General features: G+C 40.7%; 1 pseudogene; it reads left to right on the top strand.

Annotated features, from left to right (window-relative positions):
• The window catches only part of LOC148932515 (uncharacterized), a 151,366-nt pseudogene that overhangs the window by 5,790 nt on the left and 119,094 nt on the right, over nucleotides 1-26,482 (top strand).

The following is a 26,482-nucleotide window of genomic DNA, read 5'->3' as shown; positions in this document are numbered from 1 at the left end:
TTAACGTCCATCTGCCATACTTCCCAATCCATGTAAGCTGCTATAGACAAAAGTATACGGATCGATTTGAGCATGGCCACTGGGGAGAAGGTCTCATCGTAATCGATACCTTCCTTTTGGGTATACCCCTTAGCCACTAGTCTTGCCTTGAAGACTTTAACTCGTCCATCGGGTCCACGTTTACGTTTGTATATCCACTTGCTCCCAATGGCAGTACAGCCTTCGGGTAGGACAGACAAATCGTAGACGTCTTTGTCTAACATAGATTGTAGTTCCGAATCCATTGCTTTCACCCATTCGCAATGATCGACATCAGCCTGCGCCTCTGCAAAATTCCAGGGATCCAGTACATTGCTGTCCGAGGAGTGATCCATACACTCACCCAAACCAATGTATCTATCGGGCTCATGAGAGACCCTCCCACTGCGGCGCGGCACTACAATATCTGGAGTATTAGTTGAAGTTTCTGGAATTGTTGTTACACTTGGTAATTGTTCTTGGTTAATGGAAGTTGAAACTTGAGTTAGCTCTTCTAGAGCAATCTCACTGCTGGACTTATGATTCATTACATAGTCTTCCTCTAAGAATGTGGCATGAGTGCTCACAATCACTTTCTGATCTCTGAGACTATAGAATTCATAAGCTTTCGTTCCTCTAGGGTATCCTATAAACACGCAAACCTCAGTCCTAGATTCCAGCTTAGTTGGATCCTTTTCCAATACATGAGCCGGACACCCCCATACTCTGAGATGTTCTAGATTGGGCTTACGCCCATTCCACAACTCATATGGGGTAGTAGGAACAGATTTAGAAGGTAAGACGTCTAAGAGATAGTTTGCAGAAAGCAAAGCATGACCCCAAAACGAAACAGGTAACCGTGCATAACTCATCATCGATCTGACCATATTTAATAAGGTCCTATTCCTTCTTTCAGCCACGCCATTCTGCTGGGGTGTGCCCGGCGCAGTCGTTTGGGATTCAATCCCAGCTACCGATAAATAGTCCAAAAACTCGGCACTTAGGTATTCGCCTCCGCGATCAGATCGCAGGCATTTGATACTCTTACCATGTTGCGTCTCTACTTTAGCCTTAAACTCCTTGAACTTGTCAAAAGTTTCAGACTTGTAGCGCATCAAATAGATGTATCCGATTTTCGAGTAGTCATCTGTAAAGGTGACGAAATATCGAAAACCGCCCCTTGCCTCGGTTGACATTGGTCCACACACATCAGTATGAATGAGCTCAAGTACTTCTTTGGCCCTATTCCCCTTTGATCTAAAAGATCTCTTAGTCATCTTGCCTTCGAGACAGGACTCACACTTCGAAAACGGTTCCTTCTCAAGACCTTTAATAAGATCTTGATCAACCATCGCATGAATCCTTCTTTCGTTGGCATGACCAAGTCTAAGGTGCCATAAGTACGTTTCATTCATTGAAGTTGAAGGTTCTTTTCTTTTCTTAGAAATTTTCGATGTAGCATTGAGTTCTGATTTACGTTGATTAAATTGTGTAGAAGTGATCGTGTACAGATTGTTTTCCATGATACCGCGACAGATATAAGAACCATCTTTCTTAATAACGCAATTGTCATTAAAAGAAATCGAATATCCATCATAAGACAATTTAGAAACTGAAATTAAATTTCTTCTAAAAGAGGGTATCAACAAAACATTCTTCAAAATCAAAAATCTATCACTAGAAAAACGTAAATAAACGTCTCCCACTGCAACGGCCGCCACTTTCGTAGCGTCGCCCAGCTGGACCTCTATCTCACGATCATGTAGCCGTCTTGTCACCTGCATCAAGTCAGGATCAAAACATATATGATCAGTTGCTCCAGTATCAATAACCCAAGTATGAGTAGATGTCAAAGCCAAACATGACTCGACTACTAGAGCATGGTGCATACCTGTAGCCTTGCCCTTTTTAGGACAATCTGGCTTCCAATGACCTTTCTCTCCACACTTGAAGCATTTTCCAGTTTGCTTCTTGTCACCCCGCTGTTTCTTCTTTCCCTTAGCATTGTTGACTGCTACTTGGTTCGGTGCCTTTTTCTTTCCTCTTCTAGCCTTAGAGCCAGAGGAATTAGGCGCGATACTCATCATAGCTACTTTAGCTTGAACCATAAGGTCCTCCGCCGACTGAAGTTCAGTCAGCAACTCTGCTAAAGTATAATTCCGTTTGTTCATCTCAAAGTTGAGCTTGAACTGCTGGAAGCTAGGGGGAAGACTCTGAAGGATTATAGTAACCTGGGACTCGGGATCGATCGTCCCTCCCAATACCTCAATCTGGTTGAGGTGACTCATCATCTCGAGGACGTGTTGCCTCACAGACGAGCCTTCCTTCATAGACTTCGTCATGATACTCCGAAAGGCTTGAGACTTAGCCGTTCGATTCTGAGTACCAAAAAGATTTGCGAGATTTGTCATGATCTCGGCGGCAGTTTCCATGGCAGAATGCTGATGCTTGAGTACTGATGACATAGAAGCCAACATGTAGCACTTAGCCATCTCATTCGCCTTATGCCACCGTCTATGCGCATCTCGCAATGCTTGGCTGGCACTAGCAGCCGGGACAGCTGGGCGTGGAGTAGTGAGTACGAACTTGTACTCTTCTGCTGTGAGAACGATATCCAAGTTTTGTTTCCATTCGATGTAATTTTGGCCTTCGAGTTTGTTTTCTTTGAGAATGGCAGAAAGAGGATTAAAAGACATCTTGACGAATTTTATTGCACTGCAAACAGAAGATTTTACTATTTGTCATAAACTTATGTAAGGAAATTGAGTAGATTAACCATAAAACTTTTCAAAATCTTACAACAGCCAAATTAATAAATTGTATCCTCCTCTGGAGGTTAATACGCATTAAAATTTTGACAATTTACTGGTCACAACACCGACATATCAATAGCTTCCTCCTCTGGAGGTCGACATATCTAATGCTGCCTAAGCACGACCATCAGGTTTAGCATTACAGAATTTTATTTCTACAACACACTCCCATAACAATGTTCATGTGTTGATAACAAAACCAAGCTATCTCATAAATTCTGATTGAACCCTGAAACTCGCAGTTCCTTAGGATTATTGTCCCTACTCTGTAGGTGGCGATAATATTAGGAACCACTTTCTAGTTCATTCTATTTATTATTTGAGAAGTCCGCCCTTATGAACTTACTGTTTTCGTAGGATTATTGTCCCTACTCTGTAGGTGGCGATAATATTAGAAAATCAGCTTCACAAAATGTGGCAGTCCAACCGATGGAGACCATATATAAACTATAAGTTCATAATTATCGCTTAGACATTTGGGTTATGGTTTTAATTAATTATCCTTTAGCCTTAAGGCAGATTAAGACTAATTAAATTCTGTTGGTATTTAATTTACTGGATAATTAAATCTTTTATTATCTTTAATATCTTAGTTTAGGAATTATTGTTCTAGAATTTAATTCTTATTCACGTCATTCTATAAGATATATCTAAAATAAAGTACATTATTTATAATCTTAATTAGACATGAAAAATTAAATTCATATAATTTCCAAGTTCAAGATTAGGAAGAAAATTAAAATATATTATTTAATGTAATCTTATATATATCTTATCTTATTATAGATTCTAGATATATTATATTTAGGAAACTATTAAATTATTCTTATCTATATCATCTAGGATATAAAATATTCATAGATATAGAAAATAATCCAAATATTCCTAAAATCTAGGGAAATCTTCCCAAAATATTTTATTTCATTAAATAATATTATTTTTAATGATTTCTATTAATTTAGGAATTAAATAATCATTAAAATAATCTTTCGTCATTATCTTGCGATTCGAGGTTTGCACGAATCAACACGACGAAGATTTGAAGACTCCTCCCGGAGATGCTCGCCGGAGCGGCGTGTTCGCCGCCCGACCACCGCCGACAGTTCGCACCGATGGCGCGCTGCTTCCTTCTCCCTTCCGCGGCATCGCCGCATCTCCCTCCGTCAACGTCAAGCCAGAAAGCACAGCCGGAGCCGCGACTTTCCGGCGATCTCCCACTGCCCAACGAGCTCGCGCGCTCCAGCAGACGCCGCCTGCCGGCGTTGCTGCTCTCGGTTGCGCCTCGTTAGGGCTGGGTCGACTAGGATTCTAGGGTTAGGGTTAGGGTTTCGTCGGATTCTTGGCGCCTCGGCAGCTCTCGGACGAGCCACCACGCCGTTTGATCGGGGCCGGCTAGGGTTTGGCGGGCTTGGCCGGTGGCGCGCGCGAGCCCTTGCTCGCCGGCGCGTCGCCCCATGCCCGTCGCCCTCGGCTCCCACTCGATTGGCAACCCTCTTCGATCGATCATAGCGCAATTCGTCCCGGCGCAAGCGCCGACGAATCGCACATCTAGTTCGTTCGAATAATTCAAGTTCTATGATTCGAATGTTCTTGAGTTCAACATGCATAAACATAAAAAAAATAAAAACACAAGAACATGCTTCGTAATCAATCAAGACATGCATACATGAATTTCGCGAAATTTAAATCCAAATAATCAGAGCCAAAACCTGGCTCTGATACCAATTGTTGGTGCACGCAGCGGAAGAGCATGTAAATAAATCACATAATAATCAGATCTATTTAGCAGATTATTTAGACAAAATCTATTCGCGTAATTATCACATGTATCATGCTCATAACTTGAATTAATCATGCTTTAAGAATATTGAAAACCTAAAACATGCTTTTCTACGGAGTAGAATAATACCTAATTAATTCTCCAAAGAATTGAAGATGGCTAGCGACTTCTCCACGTGTAGCTTTAAGTACTAGACCACAAATCTTCTCTCTGGTTCCCGAACTGTACTCTAATATCAGTGTGGGCTGATCTTACTAGAATACTAGGACTTAAATAAAGAAGACAGAAGAAATCCTTTTTGGAATAGGACTCAAATTCGAAATCTCCTACAGCTGGGAGAGATCGAAATTTTCGAAAATTGCAATATGAGATATTGTGTATTTTCTGTCTCCTTTATTCTCCTATTTATATTAAGTTCCTTTTGGGCCCAGACAGGGATCTATGGAAGGCTTTGGATATGGGCTCATCCAATTTACTTTTTACTAATTAAATTGAACCCACAATTTAATATAAGTTATAATTGGAATATTACGAGCAGCCACTACAGAAGTAATATTGAACTCTCCCCATCCAAATCCGAAATTATAAGTAATCCGGGTTTCCGTTTATCTTTCATTTCCCGTGCTTAAGATTAATATGTCCATTAATTAATTAATGTCTGCTATTGACTTAATTAATTAACTTCTTATTAATTCCAAGAGTGGACTTAGCATGAAACACTCATTTATTATTCATAGAGTAATCATACTCCAACTAGCTAGGTTCCGAATAATAAAACTTAGTTTCGCGCTCCTCTTGAGGACATTATCAAACGAGACTCACCTCGTGCACGATTCAATATAATAGCAATCCTAGCACCGCTAGATATCGATCACCACTGCCCAATATATCAGGATAATTGGGCTACGAAAAACCCGCACCATTTGATAAGTCAAAGCAATGCATAATCAATACCGTATGCTCAATGCTAACCTACATTGATTAAGAAATAAATATTTATCAAGACCTCGCCTTTCAGTAGATAGCCCAAGGCAAGTCTTGCTGTTAGATCCGTTCAATGCTATACCACACCAATGTCATCTTATTTCAGTAAGGCTTAGAAATATACGGACTGACATTGCAACCTTTCTCGATGGGTAGTCTAATTCCATCTAGGTTGTGAAATTCATATTTTTCTTTGTTTAGAACTGACCGTATTACCTTAAAGTGGACGACGCCCACAACCGGTCTACTAAAACAAAGACTTAGACTTTGTTAAGTTAACTTATACATTTAAACATGCATTAACATCCATTAAATGTAAAACATAACAACATTATGACAAAAATAATCTGTTTTATTCATTGGAAAATAAAATAAGAGTTTTACAGTATTCAATCACTCGAAACGTGATTTCTAGTATACAAACTCTAACATACATATGTGCCACCCCATCAGCGAAACAACCAGAACCAAAACCAGAACCAATTTAACCCAGGATCTCAACATAACAGCCACAACCAAAACCAAAATTAGTACCAAAACAACCACGACCAATACAACCCTCCTGCCCAGTATAATCAGTACCCATAGAACCAAAACCAACAAAATTTCTCGGGCTACCAGTCAAACCCACCACCCCAGTATAACCAGCACCAGAGCTCGAACCAATTCCATCACCCAAATAGGTCGAGGAGGTCCATGGAGGACATGATGGGAGAGATGCTTGCCTCGCAGCAAAGCATTAACAACGACTTGCAGTCCAGTAATGAAACTAGGCAAGGAATGCTAAGTGCCCAGAAGGAGCATAGGGCAAATATGGATATGATGAACAGGCAGTTGGCCCAGCTCGCTAACTCGGTGGGCGAAATGAAAGGGAACTCAGGGAAACTCCCATCTACCTGAAAAGGAAAATGTGAGCAAGATTACACTGCGGTCCGAAACAGCCTACAATGGACCTCAACTCAAGAACCCTGTTGGGGAGTCTAGTAGAGAAAGGGTGCTGAGCGACACCATCTCAGCAGAAGAACTCAAGAGGCCTCTGCCTCAGATGGAGGATCCGTTTTTTCTAAACGAGAAGCCTACTGTGGAAGGAAAGGAGGGAGAAACACAACCTGGAAATGAGCTACCGGAAGGAACAATGCCCACATCGGAACCTCAAACCCAGGAGGCACCAAGGGAAAGTCCACAAGGACTGACTGGAGAGGCTAAGGGAGAAAAACCGTTTCCATATCGGTTTGTGACGAAGAGGAAGAAGGAAAACCCTGTGGATTTCATGTCGATCTTTGGGAAGCTGGATGTCACCATACCATTCCTCCAAGCCGTGAGACTGCCCCCTCTGGGGAAGTTTATAAAGGAGTTTATAGCCAGAAAGGCCCAGGAGGATGGAAAAATCATGGTGGAAGGAATAGCGTCAGCCATTGTACAGGAGAAACTACCGCCCAAGAGAGCCAACCCAGGTATGTTTACTTTACCCATAAACAATTGGAGATGTGAAAATCGAGCATGCAATGTGTGATTTAGGAGCATCTATCAATGTTATGCCGTTATCCATTTATAATCGGTTAAAGGGGGTAAAATTGTCAAATACTAGGGTGTTGATCCAACTGGCTGATAGGTCATGTATCAATCCTGAGGGTGTGTTAGAAAATGTGTTGGTCAGGATACAAAACTTTACTTATCCTGCTGATTTTTATGTCATAAAAATGAGTTAACCAGAAGCTAGGGAGTCTAGCGGGATATTGTTAAGAAGACCATTTTTAAGAACGACTAAGACAATTGTGGATATAGCCGAGGGGACAATCTGCATTGACTTTAATGGTGAGAAATTTGTCTTTGACATCAATGAAGTCATGAAAAAACCAATAGATTCTGAAAATCTATGTTATGTTGATGTAATTGACCCTTTAGTCAAAGAATTTCTTGAGACCGAATTATTGCAGGAAAAGCTCCAAACCTTGGATGTGTATGCCCAGGCTGATGTGGAAGCAGCTGCATGGTGTGATATGATCAGTAGCCGAGGGTAGACTGACGAGGAGATCGAAAAAGCAATTACGGAATTTTGTCAGAAGTCGGAACTAGCGGGATCCGTAGGGGCCATGGTACCGGCCAGTATGGAGGAAAAACTAGATGCCGAACAAGAGCAAGAGGAGGATTCAAAGAAGAACCCTCTACCTACAGACACACTACCCCCGCAAGTGGAGCCTGACGGACATGGTGGGTATAAGCCCGGACGTCTGCATGCACCACATTAGACTGGAGGATGGAGCCAAGGCACATAGAGATTCTCAACGAAAGGTGAACCCAAACATGCGGGAAGAGATACTGAAGGAGATCTTGAAGTTACTCTCACTGGACATTATATACTCGGTACCAGATAGTGAATGGATCAGCCCAATCCATATGGTCCCCAAGAAATCAGGGATCCAGGTGGTCAAGAATGAGAGGAATGAGCTAGTGCCCACCAGACTAGTTACTGGGTGGCGAATCTGTATAGATTACCGAAAGCTAAACACTACAACCAGGAAGGACCATTTTCCCCTGCCATTCATCGATCAAATGCTGGAGCGACTGGCTGGGAGGAAGTACTTTTGCTTTTTGGATGGGTACAGTGGTTACTTTCAAATTTACGTGAACCCGGAGGACCAGGATAAGACCACGTTCACCTGTCCATTTGGAACCTATGCGTATAGGCGTATGCCATTTGGCCTATGCAACGCCCCCGGTACCATCCAACGGTGCATGATGAGCATATTCTCGGATTTGATTGAAGATTGTATAGAGATCTTCATGGATGATTTCACTGTCTATGGAGACTCTTTCGACTCGTGCTTGCAACATTTGGATGTGGTACTGGAAAGGTACCAAGAAAAGAGTCTGGTTTTAAACTTTGAGAAATGCCACTTTATGGTTACAGAAGGAATTGTCTTAGGACACGTGGTGTCAGAAAAGGGGACCCAGGTGGATCAAGCTAAAGTGGATGTCATATCCAAACTACCCTTCCCTACTGATCAGAAAGGAATAAGAGGTTTTCTTGGCCAGGCTGGATTTTATCGGAGATTTATCAAGGATTTCGCCAAGATTGCCCAACCCCTTACCAGACTTCTCCAGAACAAGGTGGATTTCGTTTTCGACGAGCATTGCAGGGCTGCTTTCAACCTCCTTAAGGAAAAATTGATTTCTGCACCGATTATTCAGGCTCCTAACTGGGATCACCCCTTCGAGGTGATGTGCGATGCTAGTGACTACGCAGTGGGGGCCGTACTGGGTCAGAAGATCGATGGGAAAAGGTACGTGATATTCTATGCATCTAAGACCTTGAATCAAGCCCAACGGAATTATGACACCACCGAGAAGGAGATGTTGGCGGTTGTCTATTCATTCGAAAAGTTCAGGCAGTACCTACTGGGATCTAGAGTCATCGTCTATACTGATCATGCGGCGATTAAGTATCTCATTGCGAAGAAGGAGTCAAAGCCCTGACTGATCAGATGGGTGCTGCTTTTACAAGAATTCGACTTGGAGGTAGAAGACAAAAAGGGAGTTGAAAACAAGGTAGCGGACCACTTGAGCAGAATAATACAAGAAGGGAACAGTGAGGATGTGAGAGATCGATTCCCGGAAGAGCATTTATGTGAAGTGATTTTCTCCGCAAGAAAGATCGATTGGGAAGAAGTGATGAGACTTACTAGTCAGGACGCAACAACCAAGGGCAAGGGGAAGGTAGGACAGGATCCCTGGTATGCGAACTTGGCAAACTAATTAATAACAGGAGGACTGCCAATGGTGCCAACGTGACAAAGGCTCAAAGGATGAAGATCAAGAGCGAAGCAAAGTATTATTTCTGGGTCGATCCATACTTGTGGAAGGCAGGAGCAGACCAGGTCATTAGAAGATGTGTTCCTGACTGGGAGCAACGAGATGTACTAACACACTGCCACTCCTTGGCATGTGGAGGACATTTCGGGCCAAGGAAGACTGCCAGGAAAATGCTAGATAGCGGATTCTACTGGCCAACCCTGAATAGAGATGCATACGAGTTCTGCAAGGGTTGTGACCGTTGCCAACTGACCAGTGGGATCTCCGCGAGGGATGAAATGCCACAAGTTCCAGTAATAGTTTGTGAGGTGTTCGACATCTGGGGTATGGACATCATGGGTCCTTTTCCCTCATCTTATGGGAACTCCTACATCCTGGTGGCAGTTGACTACGTATCAAAGTGGATAGAAGCCAAAGCCACAAGCACTTGTGAATCTAAAGAAGTCACCAAGGGCAATCATCTCCGATCAAGGCACTCACTTCTGCAACCGAACGGCCGAAGCATTTATGAAGAAGTACGGAGTTCATCACCGCCTATCCAGTCCTTACCACCCTTAAGCCAACGGGCAAGCAGAGATCTCAAACAGGGAAATAAAGAGCATTTTAGAGAAGACAGTCAACCCCTCCAGAAAAGATTGGAGCACAAGGTTGGAGGATGCTCTGTGGGCATATCGGACAGCCTACAAAACTCCTATCGGGATGTCCCCCTATCGCATCGTCTTTGGGAAGATGTGTCACCTGCCAGTGGGAATTGAACACCGAGCATACTGGGCAGTTCAGCAGGTTAACGTGGATGCTAAGGCCTGTGAAGAGGAAAGGAAGCTACAACTACAAGAGCTGGAAGAGCTCAGATTGGAGTCGTTCGACTCAGCCATGTGGTACAAGGAGAAAACAAAGATGTGGCACGACAAAAATCTGAGAACCAAGGATCTCCGAGTTGGTCAGAAAGTACTACTCTTCAAGTCAAGATTGAAGCTAATGCCTGGGAAGCTCAAGTCCAAATGGGCAGGACCTTACATTATCACTGCACTACGTGCTAATGGAGCGGTCGAGATTTCAGGAAGTATCCCTAACTCCGAACCTTTTGTCGTTAATGGACATAGATTAAAAATATATAGGAAAAATGAAGAGATGTGTGTAGTGGAAGAAATTCCACTACACTTTAATAGCGTCTAAATGACTAGTAGGAAAGGGGTTTGGAGTTCCACCTGGTCAACGTCATATGATTTGTATTTACTGACCGGGTAAAACTTCAAATACCCTTAGTAATGATGTAAATATTGTAAATATTTAGTAATTTAACTTAAGTTAAGAAGGAAAAACAACAAAAAAAAATTTCGGATCTTAAATATTAATTTGGAGTTCGTACTGACCACGAGGATACCACTTGGGTGAAACTCTGAATTATATTAAAGAGCCATTTATTTGCTTTATTTCTATTTCTAGCTAATTGAGAAGGGGGAGATGAGTAAATTTTGAATTTTGGTGCGTGGTGCAGCTTTGCAGGCGAGTGCAGAGACTGGGAGGGCGCGTGGAGCAGGGACGTGACAGGCAACGTCCAATCAGCTGCAAGAACTCGCAACCGCCTTCCACACGAAGCGTCGCAACCCGGCAACCATCTACTACCGGTCAAAACCCTCAACTACCCACCCCTCTATAAAACACCCCACCGCCTACTCCCCTTCACTTTACAAACCTCAAAATCAACTTTAGTTTGGACCACTTGTACTTTTGAGTTACTTTTGCTTTTGTTCCCTACTTTTCAGTTGTACTATCCAGACCTGTCAGAGAGCCACTAGCCATCAGATATACCTTGTTGTCTAATTTTCCTCTTTTAGTAACTGTCTACTTTCCATATGCCTCTGAGACACCTTGTCCCCTACTTTCACGAACACCACCACATGCCTGTTATTTTCACGCCTACTAGTAAGTAGAGTACCACCTTTATTTCTCGCTTAGGTAAAATCTCAACCCAAGCGTGGTAGCTAACCAAAACACCCAGGAAAGTCACCGCAGTTATCAAAACGTGTCCATCCTCGTGTGATTCGACCCTTACCTCCATTATACTAATTAGTAGAAGTGGGTTGAGGAAACTTGTTGAAGCCAGGTCCCGGTTGCCGTACCAACGACTCAGCTGGGTCGGGAATCTCTTCCTGATCAGTTGGATACACTCCCATAGACATACGAAAACCCGAGGAAAGAAAACCTGACCTTCCAAAATGGCGCCGTTGGGATAGAGGTAGACAGGGCAAAGATTGCAGCCATCGAGAAACTCCCACCGCCATCCAATGAAAAGGAAGTAAGGAGTTTTCTAGGACATGCAGGCTTCTACCGAAGATTCATCAAGGATTTTTCTAAGATCTCTAAACCTCTTTGTAAATTGCTTGAGAAGGATGTGAAATTTAATTTTACTTCCGATTGTTTGCAGGCTTTTGAGACTTTGAAGAAGGCTCTAGTCAGCGCTCTTATCCTCATCACGCCAGATTGGAGTCAACCATTTGAGATCATGTGCGACGCAAGTGATATTACAGTCGGCTCAGCTTTAGGGCAGAAGAGGGGAAATATTTTTAGTCATATATTATGCTAGTAGAACTTATTCTGCCCAAGCTAATTACACGACTACTGAAAGGGAGATGCTTGCTATTGTCTATTCCTTTGATAAATTTAGGGCCTATCTTGTTGGAACTAAGACTATTGTTACACTGACCATGCAGCTATTAGGCATTTGTTTGCAAAGAAGGATGCAAAACCAAGACTTATCCGATGGATCTTGCTACTCCAGGAGTTTGACGTGGAAATCAAGGACATAAAGGGTGCGAGAATGTGGTAGCAGACCACTTGTCAAGGTTGGAACACCCGGTGGAGGGAGAAGACTTGTCTCAAGAAATCAACGAGGACTTCCCAGATGAGCACCTATTTTTCACTCAAGCCACTTTTCCTTGGTACGCTGATATTGTCAATTATTTGGCGTCAAAGGTGCATCCTCCCGATCTTACTCCTTATCAGAAAAAGAAATTTTATAGAGATGTAAGATCTTACTTTTGGGATGAGCCCTACTTGTTCAAAAGATGTGCAGATACTATACTTAGGAGATGTGTCCCTCAAGAAGATTGGGTGGCTATAGTCGAAAAGTGCCATTCGTCCCCCACTGGAGGCCACTTTGGTGTGCAAAGAACCACGATAAAAGTCTTGCAAAGTGGATTCTATTGGCCTACCAATTTTCGCGACTCCGCTAGTTTTGTTCTCCAATACAATGAATGCCAACGGACGGGTGGAATTTCTAAGAAGAAGGAGATGCCAATGAATACCATCATTGAGGTAGAATTGTTTGATGTATGGGGAATAGATTTTATGGGACCGTTCCCGAAATCAGTAGAATATGTTTCTAGATGGGTGGAAGCAATTCCAACCAATACTAACGATTCTAAAGTTGGCATTGCTTTTGTTAGAAAAAACATATTTTGCAGGTATGGTACGCCCCGCGCCTTTATTAGTGATGGAAGATCTCACTTCAACAATAGATGGTTGGACAGCGTGTTGGACAAATATGGAGTCAAGCATAGAGTAACTTCGCCCTATCATCCTCAAGCAAATGGGCAAACTGAGTTAGCAAACAGGGAAATCAAGTCAGTCCTTCAAAAGACGGTGAGTGTGAATCGTAAAGATTGGGCACTCCGGTTAGATGACGCATTGTGGGCATATCGTACCGCCTACAAAGGCCCCATAGGTATGTCTCCTAATCAACTTGTGTTTGGTAAGTCTTGTCATTTGCCTCTTGAGATGGAATACAAGTCATATTGGGCAATCAAAAAGTTGAAACATGACTTTCGCAAAGCCGGTGAAGAAAGACGTCTTTTTCTAAATGAGATGGATGAATTTAGGATGGAGGCTTACGACAGTTCATCTATTTAGAAGGAACGAATGAATGCTTACCATGAACGTATGATCAGCCCGCGAGAGCTCACGCTGGGGGATGTAGTTCTGTTGCACAATTCGAGACTTTCTCTATTCCCCGGAAAGATGAGGTCTAAATGGACCGGCCCGTATATGATCAAGAAGATATATGATAGTGGAGCAGTGGAATTGCTAGCTCCGGATGGACAATTGTTTCAAGCCAATGGCCACCGTGTGAAAAAGTATTACAGTTCAGACAAGATAGTGGAGGAGGAGGTTGATCTAGAGGAACCACCCAAGGAGTAAAGAAGGGGGTAACGTCAAGCTAATGACTATAAAAGAGCGCTTGTTAGGAGGCAACCCAACCTTGTTTTTGAAAATTTTTGTTTTAAGTTAGGTTTTTTTGGTTTTAGTTTCATTTTGTGCTTTGAAATTTTTTTCGCATGCTCTGACCTCTACGCGGCGACCGCCGCATGTGCTGCGGCGGTCCGCTACCTGCTCGCTGGAACATTCTGTTGTCGCGCGGTGACCCCCGGACATGCTGCGGCGGGCCGCCACCTGGGCGTATTTTTCCAGCGCGATTTTTCCAAAGTTTCTCAACTTTCGCCCGGTCAAGCCTCGACACAAGAATTTTCAAGGTACGTTTTTTTTCAGTAGTTCACTCACGTCCCTACCGACCCTGCAAACTTATTTTACACTTTGTTGTAAAAAATATTTTCTTGAATCCATGTCGTGAACTTAACATGAAGAACTTAGAAACACGCATGCTTAGGGACAAACTTTAGATTGAGTTGCCGATGATATTATATTTCATCTATGTTTAAGTGTGGCTTAACGTTTTGATTTGATGGTTTGGTGAAATGGTGCATAATTAGTGAATTGCTTGTTCGCCTTGAATCATGCTTATACCTTGTGAGGATTTGAGCCTATTATTTCATTCTTGTGTGATTTATCTGCATTCATGTATTTGTTTCTAGAACTTGCTCCTAGTCTTGCCTAAGTTTACATAGTGTTTAAGTTGATTTAGGAGGATGATTGGCCATCTTTTCTTAGCCTACTTTTATCCAAAATTTTGACCCTCTCAAAAATTCAAAATTTTTCCCTTTGGAGCCAAGTTTGAGCCTTTAAGCCTTTTCTTTGGAAGCCAAAATAATGGGGACAATTCCTTGGGTTAGTTATTGCTATCTTATTTGTAAAGGAATCGGAGAGATAAGGGGAAAGTATAAAAGTGCTGTGAAATTGAGAAAAATTCCAAATATGTGCTTGATCTTAGAAAAAAAAAGAAAGGATGTGTAAGAAAGAAAAAAGAAAAAAAAAGGAAAAAAATGTGTGAAAGGTTGTGAAAAGAAAAGAAAATCAAAGGATTGGAAAGTGAGTTGAAGGAGAAATAAATAAAGTGTTAAAAGTGCCTTGGGTTTAGAAAAATGGAGTTATCTTTAATCTACTTGGGATATTTTTATTTTTAGTCACTTTTTAGCCAAATATTCCTCACCTACCAAAAAGCCTACATTATAACCAAAGATAAAGACCTTTTGGACTTTTGAAGCTTAATCACATCTAGTAGAGGAGGGAGTAGACTTTGAGCAAGCCTATGGTAAACTTTGCATGATGTATGATTTGAGTGCTTATGTACACATTATCCTTATACACTTTGAGAGTGAGAGAACACTTCTCATCTTTGGAAGTTTGCCACGTGCGAGGGCTTGAATTCAAGGTGTTCCACGAGTTAGTAATGAAAGTGCACCAATAAGCCTTGCTTGATTTGATTGTGTTAATACATGCTTAATCTATTCTTCCATCTTCTGAGGCAATTATGACATCTAGTCCTTGTGCATTCCGTGCGTCTATTCTTGTGTCTTTATTGTTTTGTTCGAGGATACACAAAAATATAAGTTTGGGGGAGTTGATACGTTCGGATTTTGCACTGTTTTAAGGCCATTATTTGGTCCGTTTTTTATGTCAAAGTCACTCTACACGTCCATTATTTGCATATTTTATCTATTTTGGTATTTTGACGTGTTTTGTGAGAAATGTGCATAAATGAGCCGAAAAAGGGAGCCAAAACGCCAAGTTTGGGAATCTGGAGTCAGACGACGACCGGCGATCGCCGCGGATGTGTGCGGCGACCGCCGGCGCCCGGCGGGCATATCAATGCAGCGGTCCGCCTCAGAAAAATGTGCTTGGAAGAGAAGTGTCGTCCGGCGACCGCCGGATGATGTGTGGCGGTCCGCCGCCGAGGGAACAGACTCTCTGGACTCCAACGCGACGACCGTCGGCCAAGGTGCGGCGGCCCGCCGGAGAAAGGCGGCGAATTTGAGAAGCCCTAGATTTGCACCCAGTTTTACCATATTTTGGAGATTTTTTCCTTCTACAACAAGGCATGGCTTTTCCCTATAAATAAGACCTCAAGCTTCATCAAAAAGAGAGAACTTCTACTTGCAAAATACTTCATAGAGATCAAGACCTAGAGTACTTCATTGGTGCAAGGAGTTGGAGAAGGATTTCAAGAACATCAAGAACGACAAGGATTCAACCCACGGGTTTTATTTGCTTTAGTTTTATGTTCAAATTGTCTTCCCTTCAATCTATGTTTTTAGCTTATTCAATTATGTGTAACTAAACTCATAGGATTCTAGGGATGTGTTAGTAACGAATTTGGTTATACAAATTCCTTTTTCTATCTAATATCCGTTTTGTTTTTACTTTGTTTCTTCCTTAAGTAGTTTTGATGCTGCATGATTAAGTGACACAATCATGTATGATTTAATATAACTTGCTTCATAACTGTGACAGAGTTCTAGTGAGTTAGATTCACTTAGTAGACACTATAGTTAGCTTCCCTTAAAACGGCACTGTTAATTGAGAGTGAGGACTTTTCAAGGGTCTTAGGAGCTTTTTGGAGTTACGTGTTAGGATTGACAACCCTAATCTTGTAATCAACATTTGTATCGCATGAGCATAAGCTAGGTGACTCGTCCTTTCAAAGTATAAACTGTGCTAGGGTATTGTAGTTGGAATTTTGTATAACCATAACTGTGAACACAAATCCCTGGGATTCCCTTATCTCTATTGTCTTCCTCTTGATTTATCTGCTTTTAGTTGGTCTATGCTTTCTATTGTTTTTAGTTTTTCAAAAGTTTTCAAAACCCAATTGTTTTTCCAGATAGTATTTGAGTCTTAGTAGAAGATAGACACTTTGTGTTCGTCTTCCCCGTGTTCGATATCCGGTACTAACCTTTAGCTATACTATATATACTCTGTATACTTGCAGGTTTATTTAGTGCTAATAAAAAGTGCATCATTCGGGTAGGATAGACAGATCATAGACGTTTTTGTCTACCATTGATTGTAGTTCCGAATCCATTGCTTTCACCCATTCGCAATGATCGATATCTTCCTGCGCCTCTGCAAGATTCCAGGGATCAAGTACATTGTTGTCCGAAGAGTGATCCATGCACTCTCCCAAACCAATGTATCTTTCGGGCTCATAAGAGACCCTCCCACTGCGACGCGGCACTACAACATTAGGTGTACTTGTTGAAATTTCTGGAATTGTTCTTGGTTAATGGAACTTGTGACTGAACTTTGTTCTTCAAGAGCTATCTCACTGCTGGACTTACGATTCATTACAAAGTCTTCCTCTAAGAATGTGGCATGAGTGCTCACAATGACTTTCTTATCTCGGAGACTATAGAATTCATAAGTTTCCAATCCTTTAGGGTAGCCTATAAACACACATACCTCCGTCCTAGATTCCAGCTTAGTTGGATCCTTTTCCAAAACAGGAGCAGGACATCCCCACACCTTGAGATGTTCTAGATTGGGCTTACGCCCAGTCCACACCTCATATGGGGTAGTGGGAACTGATTTAGAAGGTAAATTGTTTAATATATGACTTGCAGATAGCAAGGCATGTCCCCAAAACGAAATTGGTAACCGTACATAACTCATCATTGAACGGACCATGTTTAACAAAGTCCTATTCCTTCTCTCAGCTACGCCATTCAATTGGGGTGTGCCCGGCGCAGTCAGTTAGGATTAAATTCCTGACTCTGATAAGTAGTCCAAAAACTCGACACTTAGGTACTCGCCTCCGCGATCAGATCGCAGACATTTGATACTCTTGCAATGACGCGTCTCTACCTCAGCCTTAAACTCCTTGAACTTTTCAAAAGTTTCAGACTTGTAGCGCATCAAATAGACGAATCCAATTTTCAAGAAGTCATCAATAAACGTGATGAAATATCAAAAACCGTACTTTGCCTCGATTGACATTGGTCCACACACATCAGTATGAACGAGCTCAAGTACTTCCTTGGCCCTATTACCCTTTGACCTAAAAGGTCTCTTAGTCATCTTGCCTTCCAAACAGGATTCACACTTCGAAAACGGTTTCTTCTCATGACCTTTAATAAGATCTTGATAAGCCATCGCATGAATCCTTCTCTCGTTGGCATGACCAAGTCTAAGATGCCATAAGTACGTTTCATTCATTGAAATTGAAGGTTCTTTTCTTTTCTTAGAAATTTTCGATGTACAATTGAGTTCTGATTTACGTTGATTAAACTGTGTAGAAGTGATTGTATACAGATTGTTTTCCATGATACCACGACAGATATAAGAACCATCTTTCTTAATAACGCAATTGTCATTAAAAGAAATCGAAATCCATCAAAAGACAATTTAGAAACTGAAATTAAATTTCTTCTAAAAGAAGGTATCAACAAAAAATTCTTCAAAATAAAAAATCTATCACTACAAAAACGCAAATAAACGTCTCCCACTGCAACGGCCGCTACTTTAGTAGCGTCGCTCAGCTGGACTTCGATCTCACGATCATGTATCCATCTTGTCACCTGCATTAAGTCAGGATCAAAACATATATGATCAGTTGCTCCAGTATCAATAACCCACGTATGAGTAGATGTCGAAGCCAAACATGACTCGACTACTAGAGCATGGTTCATACCTGTAGCCTTGCCCTTCTTAGGACAGTCTAGCTTCCAATGACCTTTCTCTCCACACTTGAAGCATTTTCCAGTAGGCTTCTTATCACCCTTGCTCTTCTTCTTTCCCTTAGCATTCTTAGCTCCCACTGGGTTCGGTGCCTTTTTCTTTCCTGGCGAGGCTTAGAGCCAGAGGAATTAGGCGCCAAACTCAGCATAACTACTATAGCTTGAACCATAAGGTCCTCCGCCTACTGAAGTTCAGTCAGCAGCTCAGCCTTAAACTCCCGCTTTTTCATCTCAAAATTGAGCTTGAACTGTTGGAAGCTTGGGGGAAGACTCTGAAGGATTATAGTATTCTGGGACTCGGGATCGATCGTCCCTCCCAAAACATCAATCTGGTTGAGGTGGCTCATCATCACGAGGACATGTTGCCTCACAGATGTGTCTTCCTTCATAGTCTTCGTCATGATACTCCGAAAGGCTTGAGACGTAGCTGTTCGATTCTGAGTACCAAAAAGATTCGCGAGATTTTGCATAAGTCTCCATGGCAGAATGCTGATGCTTGAGTACTGATGACATAGATGCCAACATATAGCACTTAGTCATCTCATTCGCCTTATGCCACCATCTATGCGCATCTCGCAGTCCCTGCGTGGCATTAGCCACCGGCATTGGGGGTCGTGGATTAGTGAGCACAAACTTCTGCTGTGAGAACGATATCCAAATTTTGTTTCCATTCTATGTAATTTTGGCCCTCGAGTTTGTTTTCTTTGAGAATTGCAGAAAGAGGATTAAAAGACATCTTGATGGATTTTATTGCAATGCAAACATAAGAATTTATTATTTGTCATAAACTTATGTAAGGAAATTGAGTAGATTAACCATAAAATTTTTCAAAATCTTACAACAACAAAATTTATAAATTGTATCCTCCTGAGGAGGTTAATACGCATCAAAATTTTGACAATTTTACTGGTCATAACACCGACGAATAGTCCAGAGACCACAAAATGGCATGGCCGCCTAATGCTGCCTAAGCACGACCATCAGATTTAGCATTACAAAATTTTATTTCTACAACACAATTCCATGACAATGTTCATGTGCTGATAACAAAATCAAGCTATCTCATAAATTCTGATTGAACCCTGAAACTCATAGTTCCTTCGGATTATCGTCCCCACGGAGCAGGTGGCGATAATATTAGGTACTTTCTAGTTCATTCTATTTATTATGTGAGAAGTCTGCCCATATGAACTTACTATTTTGTAGGATTATTGTCCCCAAAGAGTGGTGGCGATAATATTAGAAACTAGCTTAACAAAATTTGGCAGTCCAACCGATGGAGACCATATATAAACTTTAAGTTCATAATTATCGCTTAGATATTTGGGTTATGGTTTTTCATTATTTATTCTTTAGCCTTAAGACAAATTAAGACAAATTTTGTTGGTATTTAATTGACTGGATAATCAAATCTTTTATTATCTTTAGTATCTTAGTTTAGGAATTAATTAACCTAAAATTTAATTCTTATTCATGTCAAACTATAAGATATATCTAAAATAAAGTACATTATTTAAATCTTAATTAGACATGAAAAATTAAATTCATATAATGTCCTTTTTCAAGATTAGGAAGAAAATAATTATATTATTTAATGTAATCTTACATATCTATCCTAATTAGGATTCTAGATACATATAATATTTAGAAAACTATTAAATTATTCTTATCTATATCATCTAGGATATAAAATATTCCATAGATATAGAAAATAATCAAAACATTCCTAAAATCTAGGGAAATCCTCCCAAAATATTTTATTTCATTAAATAATATTATTATTTTTTTTAATGATATCTTTAATTTAGAAATTAAATAATCATTAAAATATTCTATCATCGATATCCAATCGCACGAGGTTCGCCCGTGCAATCAACGACGAAGATATGCCGACGATTTGCTCGCCGGAACGGCGAGTTCGCAGTCCAGCGTCGCCAGCAGCCCGCGCCCGAAAGCGCGCCGCTTCCTCCCTCCCGTTTTTCGTGGCGAACAAACGCCGTGAGGCTTCCTCCGTCGACGTCGCCTGAGTGCAGATCTGCTGCGTCGTCCGGCGACCGCCCATCGCCACGCTGCCCTCGCTAGGGTTAGGGTTTTTCTAGGGTTAGGGTTTTTCCGCGATCTCCGGTGGCTTCGCCATCCGACTGCTTCGTCGGCGGTCCTGCGCTGGAGCAGCGAAGATAGCCACGATCATGACGGCGGCGTGGATGAACCCCACTGCTCGCGTTCACGTCGCCGCATGTTCGTCTTCATACTCCCACTTGCCCGTCGCGATTTGTCGGGTTTCGCATGGTTCGGCGGTCACGCCGGCGGTGCACACAAGACCACCCTCGTCCGTGTATCGCCGGTGGATGGCACCTTATGCTCCCACTCGCTTGACGACCCTACTTGATCGCATGTAGTGCGATTCGTCCCGGCGCAAGCGCCGACGAATCGCACATCTTGTACAATCAAAATTTCAAGTTCTATTGATTCGAATGTTCTTGAGTTCATCATGCATAAAATAAATAAAGGAATACAAGAACATGCTTCGTAATCAAATAACACATGCATACATGAATTTCGCGAAATTTAAATCCAAATAATCATAGCCAAAGACTGGCTCTGATACCAATTGAAGGAACTGGCAGCGGAAGCGTAAATCGCGTTGATTATCATAATTTAATAATTATTAATCGAGCAAATAAATCACATAATAATCAGATCTATTTAGAACATTATTTAGACAAAATCTATTCGCGTAATTCTCACATGTATCATGCTCAAAACTTGAATTAATCATGCTTTAAGAATATTAAAACCTAAAACATGCTTTTCTACGTAGCAGGAATAATACCTAATTAATTCTCCAAAGAATTGATGATGGCTAGCAGCTTCTCCACGTGACGCTTTGAATACTAGACCACAGATCTTCTCTCTAGTTCCCGAACTGTACTCCGATATCAGTGTGGGCTGATCTCACCGGAATACTAGGACTTAAATAAAGAAGACAGAAGAAATCCTTTTCCAATTTGGAGTGAAATTCGAACTCTTCTAGTATAGAAAGGGATGAAAATTTAGCTATTAAAATTAATGATTTTTGTCTCCTTTATTCTCCTATTTATATTAAGTTCATTTTGGGCCCAGACAGGGATCTATGGAAGGTTTTGGATATGGGCTCATCAATTTACTTTTTACTAATTAAATTGAACCCACAATATAATATAAGCTTTAATTGGAATATTACGAGCAGCCACTACAGAAGTAATATTGAACTCTCCCCATCCAAATCCAAAATTATAAGTAATCCGGGTTTCCGTTTTAACTTTCATTTCCCGCACTTAAGATAAAAATGTCCATTAATTAATTAATTTCTGCTATGGACTTGATTAATTAACTTCTTATTAACCAAGAATGGACTTAGCATGAAACGCTTATTTATTATTCATAGAGTAATCAAATTCCAACTAGCTAGGTTCCGAATAATAAAACCTTGTTTCGCGCTCCTCTTGAGGACATTATCAAACGAGACTCACCCCGCGCATGATTCAACGTAATAGCAATCCTAGCACCGCTAGATATTAATCACCACTACCCAATATATCTGGATTATTGGGTTACGAAAAACCCGCACCATTTGATAAGTCAAAGTAATGCATAATCAATACCGTATGGTCAATGCTAACCTACATTGATTAAGAAACAAATATTTATCCAGACCTCGCCTTTCAGCAGATAGCCCAAGGACAAGTCTTGCTGTTAGATCCGTTCACTCCTATACCACACCAATGTCATCTTATTTTAGTAAGGCTTAGAAATATGTCGACTAACATTGCAATCTTTCACGATGGATAGTCTAATTCCATCTAGGTTGTGAAATTCTTCTTTTTCTTTGTTTAGGACTGACGTTGTTACCTTAAAGGGGACGCTGCCCACAACCGGTCTACTAAAACAAACACTTAGACTGTGTTAAGTTAACTTTATACATTTAAAAATGCAATTAACATCCATTAAATGTAAAACATAACAACATTATGACCAAATATAATCGGTTTTATTACTTGGTAAATAAAATAAGAGTTTTACAGTATTCAATCACTCGAAACGTGATTTCTAGTATTCAAACTCTAACAATCTCCCACTTATACTCAAAACACTTTCGAGTATACAAAATGTGCTAACGTCTAATTCTCCCACTTATAGATGGTGATGCTCTTGGGCATATTCGAAACCACACCTAAGTCCAGAAGGAAGTTCTTAAGCGATACAGCCTCTTTTGCAGCCTCCGAAGCGGCCACATATTCGGCTTCCATGGTAGAGTCTGCAATGCATTTCTGTTTTATACTCTTCCAAATTACAGCTCCACCTCCTAAGGTAAACACATATCCGGAAGTTGATTTTCTCGAATCTACATCAGCTTGAAAATCTGAATCTGTATATCCTAAAGGAAAGAGCTCGGCTGCATTGTAAACTAGAACATAGTCCTTAGTCCGATTAAGGTACTTGAGTATGTTCTTTACGGCAGTCCAATGTCCTTGGCCGGGATTTGATTGATATCTTGCTACCATGGCAACAACAAAGCAGATATCGGGTCTAGCACAAAGCATAACATATATGAGACTACCAACTGCCGAGGCATATGGTATCCTTCTCATATCTGCTATCTCAGATGCTGTCTTTGGACACATCTCTTGAGAAAAATGGATGCCATATCTAAAAGATAAGAAACCCTTCTTGGCATCTTGCATGCTACAGCGTCTAAGTACCGTATCGATATAAGACTCTTGGGATAAGCACAACGTCCTCTATGCACGGTTCCGAAGAACCTTGATACTGAGAATGTGTCCCGCATCACCCATATCTTTCATCTCGAACTGGCTGGACAACCAAGTTCGTACTGATGACAACATCTTTTTATTGTTTCCAATTAGAAGAATGTCATCTTCATACAAAACTAAGAACACAACATTTCACTTTTCAACCTTCTTATACACGCAGCTTTCATTAGGGCACTTTTCGAATCCAGACTTTTGAACAGTTTGATCAAAACACTGGTTCCATGATCTAGATGCTTGCTTGAGGCCATAAATGGCCTTCTTAAGCTTCCAAATCATGTGTTCCTTGCCCTTTACCACATAGCCTACGGGTTGTTCCATGTAGATGGTCTCCTCAAGACTCCCGTTTGAAAACGCAGTCTTAACGTCCATCTGCCATACTTCCCAAACCATGTAAGCTGCGATAGACAAAAGAATACGGATCAATTTGAGTATGGCCACTGGGGAGAAGGTCTCATCGTAGTCGATGCCTTCCCTTTGGGTATACCCCTTAGCCACTAGTCTTTCCTTAAAGACTTTAACTCGTCCATCGGGTCCACGTTTACGTTTGTATATCCACTTGCTCCCAAAGGCAGTACAACTTTCGGGTAGGATAGACAAATCATAGACGTCTTTGTCTACCATTGATTGTAGTTCCGAATCCATTGCTTTCACCCATTCGCAATGATCGACATCTGCCTGCGCCTCTGCAAGATTCCAGGGATCAAGTTCATTGTTGTCCGAAGAGTGATCCATGCACTCTCCCAAACCAATGTATCTTTCGGGCTCATGAGAGACCCTCCCACGCGACGCGGCACTACAACATTAGGTGTACTTGTTGAAATTTCTGGAATTGTTGTTACATAGTGTCAGTTCTTGCAGTATTAGGGTAGATATATTGCAGTCTAATGAAACGAGTGCAGACACACTATTTGCTACTTTCTATTCCTTCATTAATTTTACAAGACAGTATGATTAAATATTAATTTTATACTATTGTTTCCAAGTTGTCTTTCATTTCAGTAAATAGTCTAACTTCAATCTTTTTTAATTACAAATTTTTACAATACTATGTTGCAGTCTTATTCAATGAATGTTGCTGTGTTACCACAACAATATTGCATTTTACGTATTATTATTACAATTTTTCTTTCTGATGTAGTTTAATGGAACGAAACTATAGCAAGGTGGTACACAACCTGAAAGCATAATTAGCTTTCAAGTGCTAGGAAGATATGATGTTCTTGTATCATAACATGACTTTAAAGAAATGTTCACTCAAATTCCATTAATTTCATTCACCAGGAGATGCTTTTAAGTTTCTTTTATGCAAAGTCATGACATTTACACTGCAATAATTTCCTAATAGAACTCCCTGCTCTAGCTGAATCTCAGATTTTGAATCAAAATAGGTCCTAAAAACTCTGTTACACACAGAAACTAATACATACAAAAAATCCAATCTTTTTTCATAAAATGCCCTAAATTTGGGGGAAAGTGAACAGTGATATGACCTGTAATTAATCTCAAACATGCAAGCATATTATAAGTAACTGCCATCAAAACAATTATAGATAAAAAGTCAAATCATATTAAGTCAGTCACATTGTCTACCCCAAAATAAAACTATAAAACCAAATGTTTCAGCACAAGTTCATTCAAACATCCAAGACTTCACTGCAAACATTGATACGCTCGCATTTTGCACTATTTTAAGGTCATTATTTGGTCCGTTTTTAATGTCAAAGTTGCATTACATGTCCATTATTTGCATATTTTATCTATTTTGGTATTATGACATGTTTTGTGAGAAATGTGCATATTTGAGCATAAAAAGGAGTAAAAACGCGAAGTAGGAAATCTGGAGCTTCTCCGGCGACAGCCGCAACACTTTCGGCAACCGCCGGCGCTCAGCGGTGACAAATACACACCCGGCGACCGCCACAAAGAGTCAGAAGCTTCTGGACTGCGCGCGGCGACCTACGGCCAAGGTGCGGCGGCCCGCCACCAAAAAGCAGCGTGCGACAGCTGTCTTCAAACTCAATTTTCTGGCGATCCAGAAGTCTGATCAGGGCGTTCTACACACCATTCTCTTCGCCTTGAAAAGATTTTCAATATAGTACAAGAATCACTTCAATCGGAGTTATGTGTAGAGAGTTATGGCCGTTCTACCAAAGTTGCGCAAAGCTGCCAGCTGCAGCCTAGGCGGAAATTTGAAGAAGGAAAGAAGATATTACCTTGTGAAGCCAAATCTTTTCCTTCTACTATGGGGAACGAAAATACATCTTTCTTAATGCTTGGAGGAAACTTATTACCAAATTTAAATTCTTCTCAAGCTTATATATACCCCATAACCTCATTCATAGAATCCAACCCTTCCTTAGCCCCCAAAAGGGGAGCTTTCATAACTCCTCCACCAACCCTAATCTTTCATCTTCTTTTTGCCAATTACTTCCATAGCATAAATTTGAGAGTTCTTCATTGTGCAAGGGGTTGGAGAAAGAAGCAAGAACATCAAGAACGACAAGGATTCAACCTACGGGTTTTATTTGCTTTAGTTTTATGTTCCAATTGTTATCACTCCAATCTATGTTTTTAGCTTATTCAATTATGTCTAACTAAATTCATAGGATTCTTTGGATGTGTTAGTAACTTTTATTGGTTTATACAAATCCTTAGAAACAAGCATGCTTAGGGACACACTTTAGACTGAGTTGCCAATGATAATACATTCCATCTATGTTTAAGTGTGGCTTAACGTCTTGATTTGATGGTTTGGTAAAAAGGTGCATAATTAGTGAATTGCTTGTTCACCTTGAATCATGCTTTATACCTTGTGAGGTTTTGAGCCATATATATTTCTTTCTTGTGTGATTTATCTGCATTCATGTATTTGTTTCTAGAACTTGCTCCTAGTCTTGCCTAAGTTTACATAGTGTTTAAGTTGATTTAGGAGGATGATTGGCCATCTTTTCTTAGCCTACTTTTTTCTAAAATTTTGACCCTCTCAAAAATTCAAAATTTTTCCCTTTGGAGCCAAGTTTGAGCCTTTTAAGCCTATTCTTTGGAAGCCAAAATAATGGGGGCAATTCCTTGGGTTAGTTAGTCTTTGCTATCTTATTTTGTAAAGGAATAGGAGAGATAAGGAGGAAAGTATAAAAAGTAGTGTGCTTAATATAAAGAAAGTACAAGTTGTGAAATTGAGAAAAATTTAAAATATGTGCTTGATCTTAGAAAAAAAAAAAGAAAGGATGTGTAAGAAAGAAAGAAAAAAAGAAAAAAAAAAGTGTGAAAGGTTGTGAAAAGAAAAGAAAATAAAAGGATTGGAAAGTGAGTTGAAGGAGAAATAAATAAAGTGTTAAAAGTGTCTTGGGT

This window comes from Salvia hispanica, chromosome 2 (genome assembly GCF_029641045.1).
Source record: "Salvia hispanica isolate PSC_SH4W2 chromosome 2, Shi_PSC_v1, whole genome shotgun sequence".
In the NCBI taxonomy this organism is placed as follows: domain Eukaryota; kingdom Viridiplantae; phylum Streptophyta; class Magnoliopsida; order Lamiales; family Lamiaceae; genus Salvia; species Salvia hispanica.
The sequence above is the reverse complement of the archived record's forward strand: the minus strand, read 5'-3'. Positions and strand labels throughout refer to the sequence as shown.